Below are 12,192 nucleotides of genomic sequence, written 5' to 3' on the forward strand. Positions count from 1 at the left end.
TTTCACTTCACTGTACAGCAGAAGTGAACACCACATGGTAAGGCAATGACACGCAAAGAAAGAAAGAAATGGCAGGAAACCCACAAGGCTGGGGGATGGGAGGGAGAGCGCGGAGGGAGAGGCGTCTGGAGAGAGAGCAGGCTCAGATCTTTTAAGCCCTGGGAAGGAGCTTGGGTTTTATTCTAAGTGGCCTGAGCTGGTTCTGCTCAACACCACGCAACCTCTTGAATGAGTCTTGGTTTCTGGTCCTTGTAGATCAGGGTAGGTCAGGGTGGTGGCAACAGCAGGGGAGAGGAGAGGTGGGCCAAAAGATACCCAGTTCACCCTCCAGGAAAAGGAAACCACATCTTAGGGCAGATGAGGAGCCAGGCTCAGGCGCAGGGTCTGCCAACAAGGGCTATCTATGGCCAGGCATCTCCAACTTCAGGGCAGAAACGCCTCCTGGTTCCAGGAAGCCCAGGGATACGAACAAGAAAAAAAAAAACTTCAGGATCTGGTTTGGAAGATAAGCTACTTGGATGCGGACTCAGAACTGCTGAGATGGAGTGAGAGGCACATTTGATTGGTTGGGAGTCCCTCGAGAGATGGCCCTGATCTGATCTTACTGGAATCTGCAACTCCTGTAAAATGCTGCCCGGGCATGACTCACGGAGGTGATGTCCAAACCACTGCCTCCATCCCGGCCCACCAGGCTCCTCCCTCTTTCTGCAGCTGCAACCCGAGAGGCCTTTGCTCCCTCCAGGGAGGGGCCCTGGGACCTGGCGTCAGCTTCCTCGCCTGGCCAGCTGCCTCTGCACACTGCAGGTTGCCCGGATGTCCTGGATTTCAGGGCAGAGCAGCATGTTGGGAGAGCCCAGACAGCAGAAGTCTCCTCATCTCAGGTCAGGTTCCTAGAGGGAGGAGGTGAGCGTGCGGAGACACAGCTGGAAACCACCTGGATCACTGCTACAGGCTCCCACTCAGTAAATAAGCTTAGGGTGGCTCCTCCGACCTACGTCATCTTTGCATTTCTTATTAACGAGTTTGGTTTTCATGCATCTGGGAATTTGCAACAGCCCAAACCAGATGCACAGGGGCTTAGTTTAGGTTTCTTTTTTTTTTTTTTTTTTGCAAGCTTCTATTTTGCTGTCTTTTGCTCTACATTCCCCCTTGCTTTCTACCTGTCTGAGGTAGTCATTTAACAGCCCTACCAGATTCTACCTAGCTGATTTGGTGGTGGCGTGGGAGGGTGACTGGGTCACGAAGTGTTATCAACTCAACCTGCTGGTTGACACATACGCCCTCCCTAGAACTGAAGGGCTGTGTATTCCAAGTTCCTCGGAGTCTTCAGATGGCAAAGTTGTCATGGTTTTTCTTAACCTGAGATGCACTGTTGGGATTTTTCTTTTTTCCCTTTACAAACTCACACTGCACTTGGTGGGAAAAAGCAAGGCGCTTTAGACTCAGATCCAGGTTTGAATGCCCAACTCCATCCATCACTGGCTGTGTGGCCTTAGAGAGGGGTTACCTGAACTCTCTGAGCCTCAGATGTCCCCCTGTCAGAACAGGCTTAATACCAACCTCATGGTATTGCTGTAAGGACTCAGTGGGGTGACATGAATCCTTTATATGGTCAGGTTTAGAGCAGATCCAAAATATCAGTGTCCTCCTGCCCCCAGCCTTCTTATTCCCACATTTCAACCCTTTTCATCCAGGCTGTGCCCTCAGGATCTTGCTTAACCACAAGAGGAGTTGCTGTGATCACGCAGTTCATTGCCCTCCACAGACCCCACTACTCCTCAGAGCTTCAGCCAGCATGGAGCCCTTGCCAAGCCTTCTGCAGGCTGTGCCCTACAGAGTGTGGTGTTTGGAGCGCCATGTTGATTCGGGAAGTTGGAAATTCAGAGCAGTGGATTGGAAATACAGGGGGTAGGGGGTGTGTGGGAGAGACCTGGGGGATCAGAAAGGGCTGTGAAGAACCATGGGGCCTGCTGAGAACAGCAGGGAACAAGCCTGATGAGGCTGGGCAGTGGGTGCTTGGAGAGATCTACCTGGCACAGAAGAAGGAAGCTTTCAATACCGGTCAGTGACTGAACTTGGGGAGATGAAGAACTTGGGGAATGGGCAAACCAGCCAGCAGTCTCAGGGCAGTTAGCAGGGTTGGGATTTTGCTCAAATGCCACTGATGGGAGAGGACCTCCTTGGCCCGGGACATACAACAGCCCTTGAGCTGATGTCCTGCCTGGCCCCCCCACAGTGCTTACCACCATATCGCTTACTTATTGTATATTTATTGCTTTGGCTCCTCCACTAGGACACGAACTCCAGAGGGGCAGAGACACTTGGTCTCTCTTGTTCTCTCCTGCACCTCCAGCTCCTAGAATGGAGCTTGGCACACTGCAGAGACTCGGTATGTATTGTGAATACGTATGTGACTGAATACACGCGACCCATCAGGGGGGTGGGTGGGGATGGGAGGACCCTGGAGAAAGACTTGCCACGGTTCTCAAACTTAGGATGTCTCAGGGTCGCTAGGGCTGGGTTCAAAGGGGGACTCTTTGGCCCCGTGCCTGACCAGCTCAATCAGAGTCTGGCAGTCTGCATTCACCAGCTCTTTAGACTGTTCTGAGGACCTCAGGTGTTTTGAGGGCCCCACTGAGAAAGCCTGGACTTGCCTTCGAAGCTGCTGGATTTCCCCCTGTCACTCTCCCTCCTGGAACGATCTTCCCTGCACTCATCTCAGAATCACTTTGTGATATCCAGGCACTCGCCTTAACAGCTCTTCTATATACAAATCTTGATCCATCACCTTGGTGAAGCCCACCCAGAATAGCTTGATGAAAAAGAAGTGAGAGCTTTCTCCAGATGGTTCCATTTCCAGATGGTGCTCCTGGGCTCCCTAAACACTCCTGCCTACGAATTCTAGTTGCTGGCACACTATGAAAATTAGTTATTTGCACCTTTAGTTGTTTGCTGTTCAGTACTTCACGGCTTCTGGGATATTATTTCTCAGTGAATTTCTGTGTCTGATCTGCCCATGGTAGAGAGCACCCTTGGAGGACAGAGCCTGCCACTTTTATTTTCCATTTTCCCCTGAGTGCCGGCCGGTCTGAGAGGCTGCTCCATGAATGCTCTTCCCTCACTGGCCGATTAGCAGCCACAGCCAGGCAATGCCCGAGTGCCTGGGACGTGAAAATGATGATGAGAGCGATATCAAGAGCAGCTTCTTAGCTGTGCAGCCTCTGAGCGCCTTCCTTTCTGGGGGCCCGGCGACTTGGTAGAAGAGGAATTTTCCAATTGTTATGTAACTTTCACAGTTTCTTCCCTACTCTTTGGCTTTCTTTCCTGCCCCAATAACGTGATCTGTCCCTAAAGGAATTTAATCATTTAGCCTCAAGAAAAATATGCCCACAGTGTGAATCTTTCTGGAACTTTGCAGGCAGAACAAACGGGGCGCTAATACCTTCACCTCTGCTGACTCACCTTCCACTGACAGCAGAAATGGGCAGGACAGATGGCTCTGGCCCTCTGCATTTGTGGAAAAGTTATTTTACTTCTGTGCCCATTGCTCATGATAAAAGCAATGGTGAAAATGATTGAAAGGGCCACCATGCCTGGCCGTCAGTTGTTGCTGGTGGGGGTGATGTATGTATGTATGTATGTATGTATACACACATGCATCTGTGTGTATGTGTGTTGCAGCAAACAGTCTGATCTTTCATGAACATGCTTCCGACACTCCTTCAACTCCTTTGGGGTTATTCCTCCCAACCCCAAACCAAAGACCCCTCCTGTCCTCACCGTCTCCATCACTGGCCCCCATTGGCCCCCCAGCACCCTGTTTTGAATATTAGAAGCCATCTCTGATTTCCTTCCACTCACAAGTGCTTGCTGCAGCCAGTGGACATGGCCCCCACTGTCTCTCCCACCAGCATCCCTCTTTCCCATTCTCTTGGTTACCGTGGCAATTCCCAGCTTCACCATCCCCCAGTCAGTATCCCCCCCCCATCCATTCACCCCATATATCACTGACAATTTCGGTTTTCTAAAGCAACTTCTGAGCTTCCCTGATAGCTCAGCTGGTAAAGAATCCGCCTGCAATGCAGGAGACCCCGGTTCGATTCCTGGGTTGGGAGGATCCACTGGAGAAGGGACAGGCTACTCACTCCAGTATTCTTGGGCTTCCCTGGTGGCTCAGCTGGTAAAGAATCTGCCTGCAATGTGGGAGACCTGGATTTGATCCCTGGGTTGGGAAGACTCCCTGGAGAAGGGAAAGGCTACCTACTCCAGTATTCTGGCCTGGAGAATTCCATGAACTATACAGTCCACGCAGTTGCAAAGAGTCAAACACGACTGAGCGACTTTTTCACTTTCAAAAACTCCCTGGTTTCAAAGCCTCACAATTTACCCATGGAAAAGATGGAGATTCATTGGCTTCAAGTCCTTCCTAGGGCGCCCGACCCCCTGGCCACACCCACCCCTCTCCTCTGGCATTTAGGTGTGTTATCAGGCCGTCTCTCTGTCCAGGGCTGCCCTCCTGCATCGTCATGGCTGTAGAAACCCCATTCACTGCACCAGGCCTCACAGCGTGACCATCAGTGGGCGCGTCAGTTCCGTCAGCCCTCGCTGTGGAGGGCTCCGGCATGGAGCTAGTTGCTGCGGATTACAAAGAAGAAAAAGGCCCCTGCTCTCAGCGGAGGTCACGGTCTAACAGAGGAAAGCCACAGGGGAGCAGCCAGTAAAGCTAACTGCTTCAATAATTCAGACTTCTGTGCAAGCAGAGAGAAGGGGTACCTGACTTTGACCTTGCTTGTGGGACCGGGAGTGGGGGAAGGGAGGGAAGCAGATATGGAGGCAGTGATCCGGGGGCAGGCAGGTGAACGTGAGAGGGTGGCCCAGGAGCCCAGGAAGGAGATGAAGCAAGCACAAGGGGCTGAGGGAAGCCCCACCGAGTGCTCTGTCACCTGGGACAGCTGGGAACAGGAACCCTGGGCCTCAGCCAGTTGGCTGGAGAGATGCAGCGATGGGAATTGTCTCCTGGCTATGGACGCTCACTGGTCAAAGTTTATCCCTTGGGGCTTTGAGTCCCCATCGAGGCCTCTCGAGAAGCTGCTGGGGAGATCAGATCCCAGGTCCTGCTACATGGAGCTTCATGCAAGCCTAGACATGATGGGAGGAGCAGTCTCCACGAGGCTGCTGTGCCCGAACACCTGGGTACCAGAGCTGCCGTGGCTCCCACCTGGCAAGTGCAGCGGATGGTGTGCCTGATTCCGGCCTCACCTGGGAGGTGGGGGGGGGGGGGTGGAGGGGGGCAAGGAACTCAGCAGTGGGGGCCGTGGAGATGGGTGATGGTGGCTGGGCTTTCCAGGAAGCAGAGCATCAGTTCTGAGTGGTACCATCCACCTCTTGAATTCTCATTTATACTTATGCCTTCTCATGATGTCTGGCTTCCAGACCACAATGCCTGGTCTCTTTTAGAAAACAAAGCTACCACGTGGAAGATATATTTCAAGAGGGCAACTCTAGGGGGCAGAGAGATTAGCTAGGAGGTGACTGCAATTATCTTAATAACAGATGATAAGCATCTCAACTAGGATGGTAGCAGTGGTGATGGAGAGGAGAAAAAGAACCTGGTAGATATCTGGGAGGCAAAATGAACAAGATTTGATGATTGATGGATATGGGGATGTTATGGACTGCACTGTGCCCCCTCAATTCATATGTTGAAGTCTTAACCCCCAACATGATGGTATTTGAAGATGGGGATCTTGGGTAGGCAAATAGATTTAGATGAAGTCATGAGGGCAGGCCCCTCATGATGGGATCAGTGCTCGTATAAGAAGCGACACCAGACAGCCAGCCCTCCTTCTCTCTCTCTGCCTATGAGGACAGAGCAACAAGGTGCCTATCCATAAGTCAGGAAGAGCACTCTCACCAGAATGCAACCATGGCTGGCACTCTGATCTAGGACTTCCAGACTCCAGAACCCATTGGAAAATAATTTTCTGTTGTTTATACCACCCAGTCTATGGTACTTTGTTATGAAAGCCTCAGCTGACTAATACATGGAGGTTGACGGAGAAGAAGGAATTAAAGTTGATTCCAAGGTTTCTATCTCGGGTAAGTGGAAGGAAAGGTGGCAATTTCGACGTGTGAAATGGAGAAGGCAGAGTTTTTTCCCATGATTTGAATCATGGAAAAAAAACCAAGGGACAAAGGCCACTGGTTTTGAATGACCCAAACAAAACCCAAAGGCCAGAATAGGAGGAGGAAGTTGACATGTTTTTAAATCATAAGAGAAATTTCAAAAATTCTCATTTGTCTAATTCTTTTTTGAATCTATTTTTGAAAAATTAATTAAAGGAGTTGAAAAGAAAAATCTCATCTTCTGGTATGCCAACCTGACAACAGTTAAAGAAAGGCATTATCTTTCATTCCACGTTACTGCCTTACAGAGGGGATTTAAAAAATAGATATATAATCATCCCAGTTGCTGAGCTCTTTTTTAGCTCAGAGAGTAGGAGGTAGACAGGCATGCAAGAGGTTCATTTAGCAAGTGTATTCCCAGTTATGCTGCTGCATTGTCCTGTGGAGATTTAAACTCTGAGAACAGCAAATAAGCTTGCTGTCCATAACAAAGCCATGTCTGAAGTCAGGAGCCAGGAATCTGCTTCAGCCAGTATCTCCCTGGGACTGATTTTTAAAGGGCAGAATCAAGACAGCATGCTGGGATCCACAAACAATGTCAAGCCATTCTTATTATCATTCATCTTCCGTTGTCTTCTTTGCCAAGTTGTGCTATTGTTTCTCTTTCAAATCAGGTCTTAGAAAAACACGTTGCAGGGACAGTTTTGGACATCTTGAAATTTCCAGCAGCTCTCTCAGTAAGTGCTGTTCTGTTCCCATGGCAACCAGCTATGTTTTGAAGAGGTGGTGACAGGTTCAGCACAAACCAGCTACCATGGGGAGTGCATGTCAAGTCTACCGGCTGAAGTCAAAGGCAGAATTACCACCTTCTAGGGCTTTCCCTGACACAGCCAACCTGACCTTCTAAAGAAAGAGAAACAGAATGATGATGACACAGTCATTCCCCACCCCCACTCCCCAGCATTCTAGGTCTGTATTCAGTTTCTCTCTCCATCAGCAAGTTGTTCTGACTGTCTTCTGTACTCCCACTTTGAAGCCTCTAGCGGAGCAGATGTGGGGACTGTGAAACATGTGTGATCACAGTGCTAGTGAGAGGAGACGTGCTCTGGCAGGGGACGTGACTTGCCCATTGGCTGGCATTTCCTTCCTTGTGGAATCCATTCCCAGGAAGCCTAGCCTGTCTTGCTAGGAAATTTCAAGTTGGATTGGTTGTTTTAAGTATTAGTTGTTTTAAGTATTCATGGTTTTTATTGCATTAAAAAATAAAATACTTGGGAATAAACCTTACCAAGGAAGTGAAAGACTTAAATGAGAACTACAATAAAGGAAATTAAAGATAATTCAAAGAAATGGAAAGATATTCCATACTCTTGGTTTGGAAGAATATTATTCAAATGACCATACTACCCAGAGCAATCTAAAGATTTAACACAATACTGATCAAAATACCCATGGCATTTTTCATAGAACTAGAACAAATAATCCTAAAATTCATATAGAACAATAAAACACCCAGAACTGCCAAAGCAATCCTGAGGAAAAAGAAAACAGCAGGAGGCATAACCCTCCCAGACTTCAGACAATACCATAAAGCTATAACAGTCAAAACAGTGCAGTATTGGCACAAAAAGAGACATATGGATCAATGGAACAGAATCAGTTCAGTCACTCAGTCATGTCCAACTATGTGCCACCCCCCCTTGGACTGCAGCACGTCAGGCCTCCCTATCTATCACTAACTCCCGGAGTTTACTCAAACTCATGTCCATTGAGTCGATGATGCCATCCAACTATCTCATCCTCTGTTATCCCCTTCTTCTCCTGCCTTCAATCTTTCCCAGCATCAGGGTCTTTTCCAATAAGTCAGTTCTTAACATCAGGTGGCCAAAGTATTGGAGTTTCAGCTTCAGCTTCAGTTCTTCCAGTGAATATTCAGGACTGATTTACTTTAGGATAGACTGGCTGGATCTCCTTGCAGTCCAAGGGACTCTCCAAGAGTCTTCTCCAGCACCACAGCTCAAAAGTGTTAATTCTTCGGCACTCAGCTTTCTTTATAGTCCAACTCTCACATCCATACATGACTACTGGAAAAACCATAGCTTTGACTAGATGGACCTTTGTTGGCAAAGTAATGTCTCTGCTTTTTAATATGCTGTCTAGGTTGGTCTTAACTTTTCTTCCAAGGAGCAAGTGCCTTTTAATTTCATGGCTGCAGTCATCATCTACTGTGATTTTGGAGACCCAAAAATAAAGTTTGTCACTGTTTCCACTGTTTCCCCATCTATTTGCCATGAAGTGATGGGACCAGATGCCATGATGTTACTTTTCTGAATATTGAGCTTTAAGCCAAATTTTTCACTCTCCTCTTTCACTTTCAAGAGGCTCTTTAGTTCTTCACTTTCTGCCATAAGGGTGGTGTTATCTGCATATCTGAGGTTATTGATATTTCTCCCAGCAATCTTGATTCCAGCTTGTGCTTCCTCCAGCCCAGTGTTTCTCATGATGATGCATATAAGTTAAATAAGCAGGGTGACAATATACAGCCTTTCCCTATTTGGAACCAGTCTGTTGTTCCATGTCCAGTTCTAACTGTTGCTTCCTGACCTGCATACAGGTTTCTCAAGAGGCAGGTCAGGTGGTCTGGTATTCCCATCTCTTTCAGAATTTTCCAGACTTTGTTGTGGTTCACACAGTCAAAGGCTTTGGCATAGTCAATAAAGCAAAAGTAGATGTTTTTCTGGAACTCTTTTGCTTTTTTGATGATCCAACGGATGTTGGCCATTTGACCTCTGGTTCCTCTGCCTTTTCTAAATCCAGCTTGAACATCTGGAAGTTCACGGTGCACATTCTGTTGAAGCCTGGCTTGGAGAATTTTGAGCATTACTTTACTAGCGTGTGAGATTAGTGCAATTGTGTGGTAGTTTGAGCACTCTTTGGCATTGCCTTTCTTTGGGATTAGAGTGAAAACTGACCTTTTCCAGTCCTGTGGCCACTGCTGAGTTTTCCAAATTTGCTGGTATATTGAGTGCAGCACTTTAACAGCATCATCTTTAATGATTTGAAATAGCTCAACTGGAATTCCATCACCTCCACTAGCTTTGTTCATAGTGATGCTTCCTAAGGCCCACTTGACTTCACATTCCAGGATGTCTGGCTCTATGTGAGTGATCACACCATTGGGATTATCTGGGTCATGAAGATCTTTTTTGTATAGTTCTTCTATGTATTCTTGCCACCTCTTCTAATATCTTCTGCTTCTGTTAGGTCTATACCATTTCTTTCCTTTATTGTGCCCATCTTTGCATGAAATGTTCCCTTGGTATCTTTAACTTTCTTGAAGAGATCTCTAGTCTTTACCATTCTATTGTTTTCCTCTATTTCTTTGCATTGATCACTGAGGAAGGCTTTCTTATCTCTCCTTGCTATTCTTTGGAACTCTGCATTCAAATGGGTATATCTTTCCTTTTCTCCTTTGCCTTTCACTTCTCTTTCATTCACAGTGATTTGTAGGTAGCTACAAATACACAAATTTGTATTTGTGTAGGTAGTTACTTCCTTTTTAAGGTGAACAGTATTCTATTGTATAGATGCACCCAATTTTGTTTATCCACTTGTCTACTAATAGATACCTGTCTACTAACAGACATTCCACTTTTTAAGCTATTATAAATAGTGCTGCTATGAACATCCACATATAAGTATTGGTTTGAATCCCTGGTTTCAATTCATCTGAGTCTCTATCACCTAGAACTGCAATTGCCTTGTCTTCTGATAATTCAGTGTTTACCTTCTGGAAGACCTGCCCAACTATTTCCACACCGTTATACCCGAGTTCCAACTTCTCCACAATCTCGCCAACACTTACTATTTTCTGTTTAAAATTACGTCTATCCTAGAGGGTGTGAAGTAACACAATAAGTTTTCCATGTGCTCTTTCCCAAACACACGGAAAAGTGAAAAACAAAAACAAAAACACAACACAGAACACCTGTGTTCCCTCCGCTTAGCTTCAACAACTTAGATTTGCCCGAGTAGTTTCTGGTGGTGTCTTTCAACCCATTCGTCCACCCTGGGAATTTTCTGTAAACTAGGAATTTTGTCTAAAAGCCTGAATAGGTTCAGGTGAAACATCTCAACATTTTAAATAATAATAGCAGATAAGAGTACTGAGCACTTACTAGGCTTCCATTGTTCCACAGGCACATTCTTACACAATCTCAGAACGACTCTGGGTAGAAGAAACAGCAGTTGTCTCTTTCTGCCTGGAATCCACCGTCCTCTCTTCTGACCACAACACTTTGACTTTCTTCTCAGAAACCAGCATTCCTTTGCTGGTCCTCCTGCTTAAGCGATGAGGACCCCAAACCTTAACACCAAAGAAGCACTTGATTAAGGCCTAACAACAAGAGCCACAGTGATTGGCCAGCCAGGGTCATGTGATCTTCTTGGGCCAATGAGACACACTTGACTAAGGCGTAACAAAAGTCTCAGTGATTGGCCAGCTAGAGGCACGGATCTGCTTGAGCCAATGAGAGCCAGCCTTTGAACTACTCCAGTTAATAGAGTAGAAGGCCTTTAACTGTAGTACTTTACTGTTCTTTTATGTAAAGAAAGTACTGCCAAGTAGTTATGAAAGGGCATCATTTGTCAGATATACCCTGAGTTCAGAAATGTGCATATGTGAAAACAAGGACTTCCCGTGTGGCGGATTGGGTAAGAATCCACCTGCCAATGCAGGGGACAGGGGTTCAATCCCTGGTCCGGGAAGATTCCACGTGCAGAGGGGCAACTAAACCCCTGGGACCCAATTACTGAGCCTGCAAGCTGCAACTACTGAAGCCTGCGTGCCTAGAGCCCGTGCTCAGCAGTAAAAGAAGCCACCGCAATGAGAAGCTGGTGCATCAAAACAAAGAGCAGACCCCATTTGCCCCAAATAGGGAAAAGCCTGCGCAAAAGGAAGGAAGACCCAGCACAGCCAAAAATAAAAATAAAAAATATTTTAACTGTGGAAAGTTAAAATGTCTCAGATTGCTGGCCATCTCAGCCTCCCTAGAGAAGAGCTGTCTGAAGAGTTGGGCAGTGTTTTCTGGGGAGAATTGTTTAATTCACCATGTCCTCTTTCCTCGTCTCTAGTGACTAGGAGACATGAACTGGGAGGATGCTGGCTGTGGTTCTGGATGCTCACAGAACCCATCCAGTCTCCCCCAACACTTGCAGAAAATGCCCTGTACTCCCTTACCCATCTTCCCTAATGACCAGGGTCTCTTGGGGCCCCAAATATTCAGAGACTTCATGGACTCCATTTTGATGGTGGCAGGGGTGGGGGTGGGAGGGGAGGAGGCAGCATTAGAAGCAGCTACACAGTTCCCAAAGGCGGTGTGTGATGGATAACACATTCCCATGGGGACTACGGGTGGTTGGTCAGGGCACTGGGAGGGAGGTCTCAGGAGCCACCATACCCCCAGAGCTCTCCAGACACTAGAGAAGCCAGAAATCAGAATGTTTGAAGGGTGACCACTCAGCTGTGTGATACTGGGCAAGTTACCCAGCCTCTCTGAGCCTCAGCTTCCTTATCTATACTGGTTTGCCACTTACAGGGTTGCTAAGAGGCTTGATCACAAATCCAGGCAGACTGTGAATGCTTACTGCTTGTTAGCTATCTCTCTGCCCAAGGTCATTCAGAGCTTAGGGCTCGGCCAGCCTTGAACCCAGGGAGGTCTGGCTCTCCTGCTGTGTTCTTAACACCTCCCCAGGATCCTTTCGAAGCCTAGTTCTCCTCCCCCTTCTCCCCAGACTCTTGTCACTACCTTAAACTCACAGCTAAATTGTGACAAAAGAAGATTTTGTGGCAAATGGCTCAGCAAGATTTAGAAGCAACTTCTGGGAACATCTGCGACACGTGTTGACAGACTCCAGAGGACAAAACTGGAATCAGCTCAGCTCACCACCGAGACTTACAGTGGCGGTGGGAGGGGCAGGGATGGGGCACCTGGGTGTGGGGTAACACCCCCTGGGACCTCCAGGGCCCTCCCAGACCCTCCAGTAGCATGTCTTTCAAAATCATGA

General features: G+C 47.5%; 1 long non-coding RNA gene across 2 annotated transcripts in view; it reads left to right on the top strand.

Annotated features, from left to right (window-relative positions):
• Positions 1–11,080, top strand: part of LOC122421755 — a 20,354-nt gene extending 9,274 nt beyond the window's left edge. Inside the window, exons 2-3 of one of the 2 annotated variants that reach the window (XR_006263578.1) lie at positions 2,294–2,389; positions 10,326–11,080. This is a non-coding gene — a long non-coding RNA (uncharacterized LOC122421755). Of the gene's footprint in view, positions 1–2,293; positions 2,390–4,506; positions 5,226–10,325 lie in introns of those variants that run through there. The other variant, XR_006263577.1, reaches the window with a different exon arrangement.
• Positions 11,081–12,192: the final 1,112 nt, after the last annotated feature.

Source organism: Cervus canadensis, chromosome 1 (genome assembly GCF_019320065.1).
Source record: "Cervus canadensis isolate Bull #8, Minnesota chromosome 1, ASM1932006v1, whole genome shotgun sequence".
Lineage (NCBI taxonomy): Eukaryota > Metazoa > Chordata > Mammalia > Artiodactyla > Cervidae > Cervus > Cervus canadensis.